This window comes from Engraulis encrasicolus, chromosome 13 (assembly GCF_034702125.1).
Source record: "Engraulis encrasicolus isolate BLACKSEA-1 chromosome 13, IST_EnEncr_1.0, whole genome shotgun sequence".
NCBI classification, from domain to species: domain Eukaryota; kingdom Metazoa; phylum Chordata; class Actinopteri; order Clupeiformes; family Engraulidae; genus Engraulis; species Engraulis encrasicolus.
In genome coordinates, this window is record NC_085869.1 from 19,845,177 (window position 1) to 19,851,176 (window position 6,000).

Genomic DNA, 6,000 nt, shown 5'->3' on the forward strand with positions numbered 1-6,000 from the left:
CTCTCTCTCCTAATCTGGGTAGCAGCCCTTATCTTTCCACACGAGGTTTCACGTCCGCCTCAGTGGCACTGAAGAATACTACACCTTCAGTCGTAATAAATAAAACACTATTTTTGGCATATGATTTCATTTTGTTTGTTATTATGTTTCTCGGACTACGTTTAGGGATCTGCGTTTGAGGAAGGCATTGTTAACTTGTTATTTCTGTCTCGTGATGTCCCTATGTCATATTCAATATAAATAGCATTTTAACCTGTTTTGGGTGTACTTTGGGGTTGTGATATTCTTATTATATATTTTTTTTGTTTCCAACAAAAGCCTAAAATTGTTGTACAATGCCCACTTTTGAGGGCAGCGTTTTATTTCACACTAAAATGACTAAACTGAACCTTGTGGTGAGATGTGTGTGTGTTTTTTTTTCTGGAGGAGGCAGAGGAGAAATTAAGATATACATGTCTGCAGTATAAAAGGATAGGACTTAGGTGGACTTTAAACGAGTCATTGTCGATACCCTATAACACGTGTTGAGGGCGCCCAGGCGTTCTGCATGTGTAGGGTGTGCTATTATTCCAAATTTGGAAGTAGAGTAGAGAAGAGTACTTTTATTAATCCCGAAGGAAATTAAGGTGTCTGTCACAGGTGTTAAAGGAGAATTCCTGCCAATTGTCAATTTCAACATGCCGTATGGCTCAGTCTCGCTAGTGCTACCCTTGATTTCTCAGTACCTGTGTCGATGCAACATATTTTTGTTCAGTGTTTTCGGTAGAGATCCTGACCATTCTAATGGGAGCATGCTGTGTGTGTTTGTGTCTTTTTTAAGTAAGTCTTAACATACTGCAAATATCATCCCAAAGGTTAAGCAACATCCGGAGAAACCTTACAAAACAGCAGTCATCTTTTGGATGATATTTGGATTATGTTACGATTACTATTTCCCTAAAGTAAATAAATAATTCCCCCATTAAAATGGACATGATCTCGTCATCGGGTGCTGACAAGTCATGGGTAGCGCAAACAGTACAACTATGTTGAAATTTGCCGGAATTATCCTTTAAGAGGTGTGTTGGGCTGGTCCTGTTTCAAGGCTCAATACATGTGCTTTTGTCTGGACTTTCAGGAAGATTTTAGGGAGCAGACTACATGAGCAGGAGGGAGCGTATGGGAGTCGGCCCCTCCTTTCCTCTCCTCTCCTGTCCTGCAGGGGGCCTAGTCCTGCAGGGGTCACTACAGCCACAGGAGCCAAAGAGGATCCACACACACCCTCAGTGTAGAGACCTCAAGAGTAGGGCACAGCAGTGTGAGTGAGTAACCTACATATACTTAATAGTGAAGGCTATGTACTGCTTTCTTTTTTTTGTTGGTCTTTTTGACTTTATTTTTATGATATGACAGTAAAGGTGGTGACAGGAAGCCGATGGGGAAGGGCTGGTAAAGGACCCGGGCCGGGAATCGAACCCGGGTCAGCCGCATGGCAGACGAGTGCCCACGGCAGGGCCAAACTGTGTACCTTTTACCTAATACAGAATTAGCAGGCGTATAACGTGGCGTATAAGCGTGCATCATATTTGCCGGTTCTAACACAGAGCTTATTGACATTCATGTAGCCCAACCCTTTCTTTAAATGTTAAAATTAAATGACGTAGTTAGTTGAGTTTTTATTAAGCTTCGTCTTACAAATGCTGATGGATGCTTATGGGCTTTGCCTGAGCACCACTGAATGAGCCTACAAAATTATCTTTCAGAATAGTATATTCCCTTTACACAGATGAATGGTAGAGGGTTTTGAGTTCTAATTCAGAGGTATAGCAGAGGTAGACTGGCTCTCATACTTCTTTTTTTTAAATATATTTTTTAGGGCTTTTTGCCTTTATTTGATAGGACAGGTGGAGATGGTGACAGGAAGCAAGCGGGAGAGGGAGATGGGGGAGGATCAGCAAATGACTCGGGTCGGAATCAAACCTGGGTTGCCGGCGTAGTAACCCAGTGCCATACCGTTAGGCCACGGCAGGGCCATACTTCATTTTTTAACCCTTTTCCCCAACTGTCCCTAACACAATGCTTTTTAATGCTAATTTATTCTGCACCTCTGTTACTATTTTTTTGCAACGTACAACCAGTAAAGAATGTTTTTTTGTGTGAAGTTTACCCAGTTTGCCCCATTTTACTGTCAGAAAGGAAGGATAGTATCCCTCTCTATGTCATATCTGTGATAAATAAAGCGTTGCACAGAGAAAAAGAGGTGAAAAGCACATAGTCTTGCCTCGATGCGCCAGGGGATGGAGGGCTCAGAAGACGAAGCCCCCATAAAAAAAGAGAACGTTAAAAAAGGGGCACGTCCATTTTCTCCCACCTTTCATTTGCATAATTTAATGAATTCCAATTCATTGTAATGCAATACCAAGTGCACTAGGAACATCGAATGACAGTTTGAGTTAATGAAATGTGTTAACGGTATCATCATTTACTTGTATGTTAATTAGTCCAATTAATTTTCAGCGCACGGTAATCTGAATATTGCAATAATGATCTGTACCCCTGCCGGAATGAGAAGTGCCGCACGGAAGAAAGGGGAAAAAAAGGCGCCACGGGGCCCATGAGTCATAGCCAGAGCTTTCCAGTTGCTGCACACGGCCATTTACAGACAGCCGTTCGCAGCCCTTTTATCTGTATCTAGCACTAAGAGAGCAGAGCAGAGCGGAGCACTAAGTGGCGGTGCCATCAGCCAGTCCTGAGCACCTAATATGACCTTCCTCCCTATAGCCTTACAGCCTTCCACTACTGAACATACACACACACGCACGCACGCACGCACGCACACACGCACGCACGCACGCAGTTACTGTAGAGCAACTGCGTGTGTGCGTGCGTGAGTGAGTGTGTGCGTGCGCGCCCGCGTGGCTTGTGTGGGTATGGATTTCAGGTTGTCTGTGTGTGCGTGCGTGCGTCTGTGTGTCTCTGTCTCTGTGTGTTATCCAGAATATGAGTGTGTGTTGTGTGTGTGAGATATTCAAGGGTGTGGATTTCAGTGAGTGTGTGTGTGCATTCGTGCGTCTGTGTGTCTCTGTCTCTGTGTGTTATCTAGAATATGAGTTTCAGGGTGTGCGTGCGTGTGCGTTGTGTGTGTGTGTTGTGTGTGAGATATTCAAGGGTATGGATTTCAGGGTGTCTGTGTGTGCGTGCGTACGTCTGTGTGTCTCTGTCTCTGTGCGTTATCCAGAATATGAGTGTCAGGGAGTGTGTGTGTGTGTGTGTGTGTGTGTGTGTGTGTGTGTGTGTGTGTGTGTGTGTGTGTGTGTGTGTGTGTGTGTGTGTGTGTGTGTGTGTGTGTGTGTGTGTGTGTGTGTGTGTGTGTGTGTGTGTGTGTGTGTGTGTGTGTGTGTGAGATCCGGGGCTATGGGTTTCAGGGTGTGTGTGTGTTTGTGTTTGTGTTTCTGTATGCATATGTGCCTGCGTGTGTGCGTGTGTGCGTGTGTGCGTGTGTGTGTGTGTGTGATCCAGGGCTATGGGTTTCCGATGTACATGAGCAGAGTAAGAGCAAGTGAGTGGAGTACTGCAGCTGGTGCTGATGGTGTCAGTCTTCATATCACATCCTCATAGCCGTCTCCCTCAGTCCTCACACCACACTCAGTCGTCTGGGTTTAGGGTGCAACACATAGAGTTGTGTTTCTTGTGATATATTCAGTGCAGGGGTGCATTTCTTGAAAGCGTAGTTGTTAGCCAGTTAGCAACTTGCGTATTTGTCAATGGGAAATTGCATTGGAACCAACAATGTATCTAGCCTACTTAGCAATTATGGTTTCGAGAAACGCACCCCAGGGATGGAAATAAGCACCCGTCCACCTGCCAATGACGGGTGAATTTGGCCTTTGGCAGGTGAAATATTGTCAACCCACCAGTCAACTTGACTGGTGAATTTTTTCTACAGGCGCCTGGGTTAATGCTGAATTATACGCAGCATTAAAGATTTAAGTAAATTTGTAATGAGGAGTTATTGACATCAAGAAACAAAACACCTCTGAACATAAGCATGGATCAGAATGTTTGGAGCGGTGACAAGAACTAGTAAAAATGGTGAGTGACTAGTAGATTTTAGATACTACCTGCCACAGTGACTGGTGGGGAAATTTTTTCAGTGCCACCCCTGATTCAGTGGATATGAAGGGGGAATGAGTGCATGAATGTACACGTATATGTGTCTGTCTGTCTGTCTGTCTGTCTGTGCACAGGTTGCTGTATGCCTCTGCGTGTGTGCCTCTGTGTGTGCGTGTACGCGTTTGTGTTGATTCCATCCTTAGTGTGACTGCCATAGGCTGTGCCATGCTGTGTCGTGAATGATGTGCTGTACTGTACTGTGCTGTGCTGTGCTGTGCTGTGCTACATTGTGCTGTGTTGCTTTGTGTTGCCTTGTGCTGTGCTGCCTTGTGCCGTGCTGTGTTGTGGCTGTGCTGTGTCGTGCTGTGATCTGTTAGTGCCTGTGCTGTATTGTGATGCGCTGTGCCGTACGGTGCTGTGCTGTACTGTGCTGTACTGTGCTGTGGTCTGTTAGTGCCTGTGCTGTACTGTGCTGTGCTGTGCTGTGCTGTGGCGTACTGTGCTGTGCTGTACTTTGCTGTGCTGTGCTGCTGTTAGTGCCTGTGCTGTACTGTACTGTGCTGTGTTGATAAGTGGTGCCTGTTCTGTGCTGCCTTGTACTGTGCTGACCTTGTGCTGGTGCTGTGCCGTACTTGTGCCGTACTTGTGCCGTACTTGTGCCGTACTTGTGCCGTACTTGTGCCGTACTTGTGCCGTGCTGTGCCGTGTGTGTGGTTGATAAGTGGTGCCCGGTGGAGTGCTGTTCAGGAGAGGAGAGCGCTGCCGAGCCGAGTGGAGCGTCTCCCTCCGCTGGACCTCCCATAGATAAGCAGCCAGAGATAAGCAGCCGGACCCGGCCCGGCCCTGACACCTTCACCACTCTCACCAACACAACCCTCCCTCCGCCACGGAGGACTGAACGTGAGTACGATAGCACATGCACACGCACACTAGTGTAGTACTCCACTACTCCATATGCACTGTGTGAATTGGAATTATTCAATGCACACACCTTTTATCATATGCACCACTACAATAGATTTGAAAAGGAGCATGATAAAAAAAATCTAGATGTGACATGAGAGGGAGTGTGAAAAAAAAGCTTTGTGTATCACCAAAACGCAAGCGTACAAATGTTGGATGATCATAAAGAGAAAGAAGAAGTGACAAATACATTCAAGCCAGCAAGGGTGATAAAAGATAGGGGGGAAAGCAGGATTATTAACAGAATGAAAAATAAAATTCAAATGCTTGTTATGGATGACTTATGCTTTCATGTGGTGAACTATTACCCCCACACTCTGTATTTTGCTATGTGCTGTATGTCCTCTTCGTAAGTCACTTTGGGTAAAAACGTCAGCTTAATGTCATGTAAAATGTGTATGTTCCTGTAAACTATTAAGTATATTTGTAACATGAAAGTGTCAGCTAAGTGTAATAGCATAATGCCTATTGTATATTGTATTGTGCACATGGTGTGCATTGGAATCTGCAAGAACCATGTCACCTAAGACACATCACACCATCCCAGATTAGGATTGACAGCGATTGCATGTCTCTCCTTGGCAAATCTTCAACCACGACAGAAAAAAAAGTCAAAGTGGTTAGGGCTCACTTGAAGAGGCAGTCGCCTCAAATGTGACTACCCTAGTAAAATAAAGGAGAAATAAAAGTATGTGTTTTGATAAAGAAAAAAAAAAGAAAACCTTTTTTTTTCTTTTCTTAGAGGCACTCCACTAAGTGTGTGCTTACAGTCATTGAGACCTGTCCCATGCGGTAGTAGGCCTACAGTTGATGGCACACATTCACTGGGAATGGATGATGAGGAGCGAAACTCTAAAAGCAAAAAAAGGTTTCAGTTGCTGGCAATTTATCCCCTTATTTTGGACAGAGGACCATAATTCTCCACGTGTTCTCCGACATATTTTA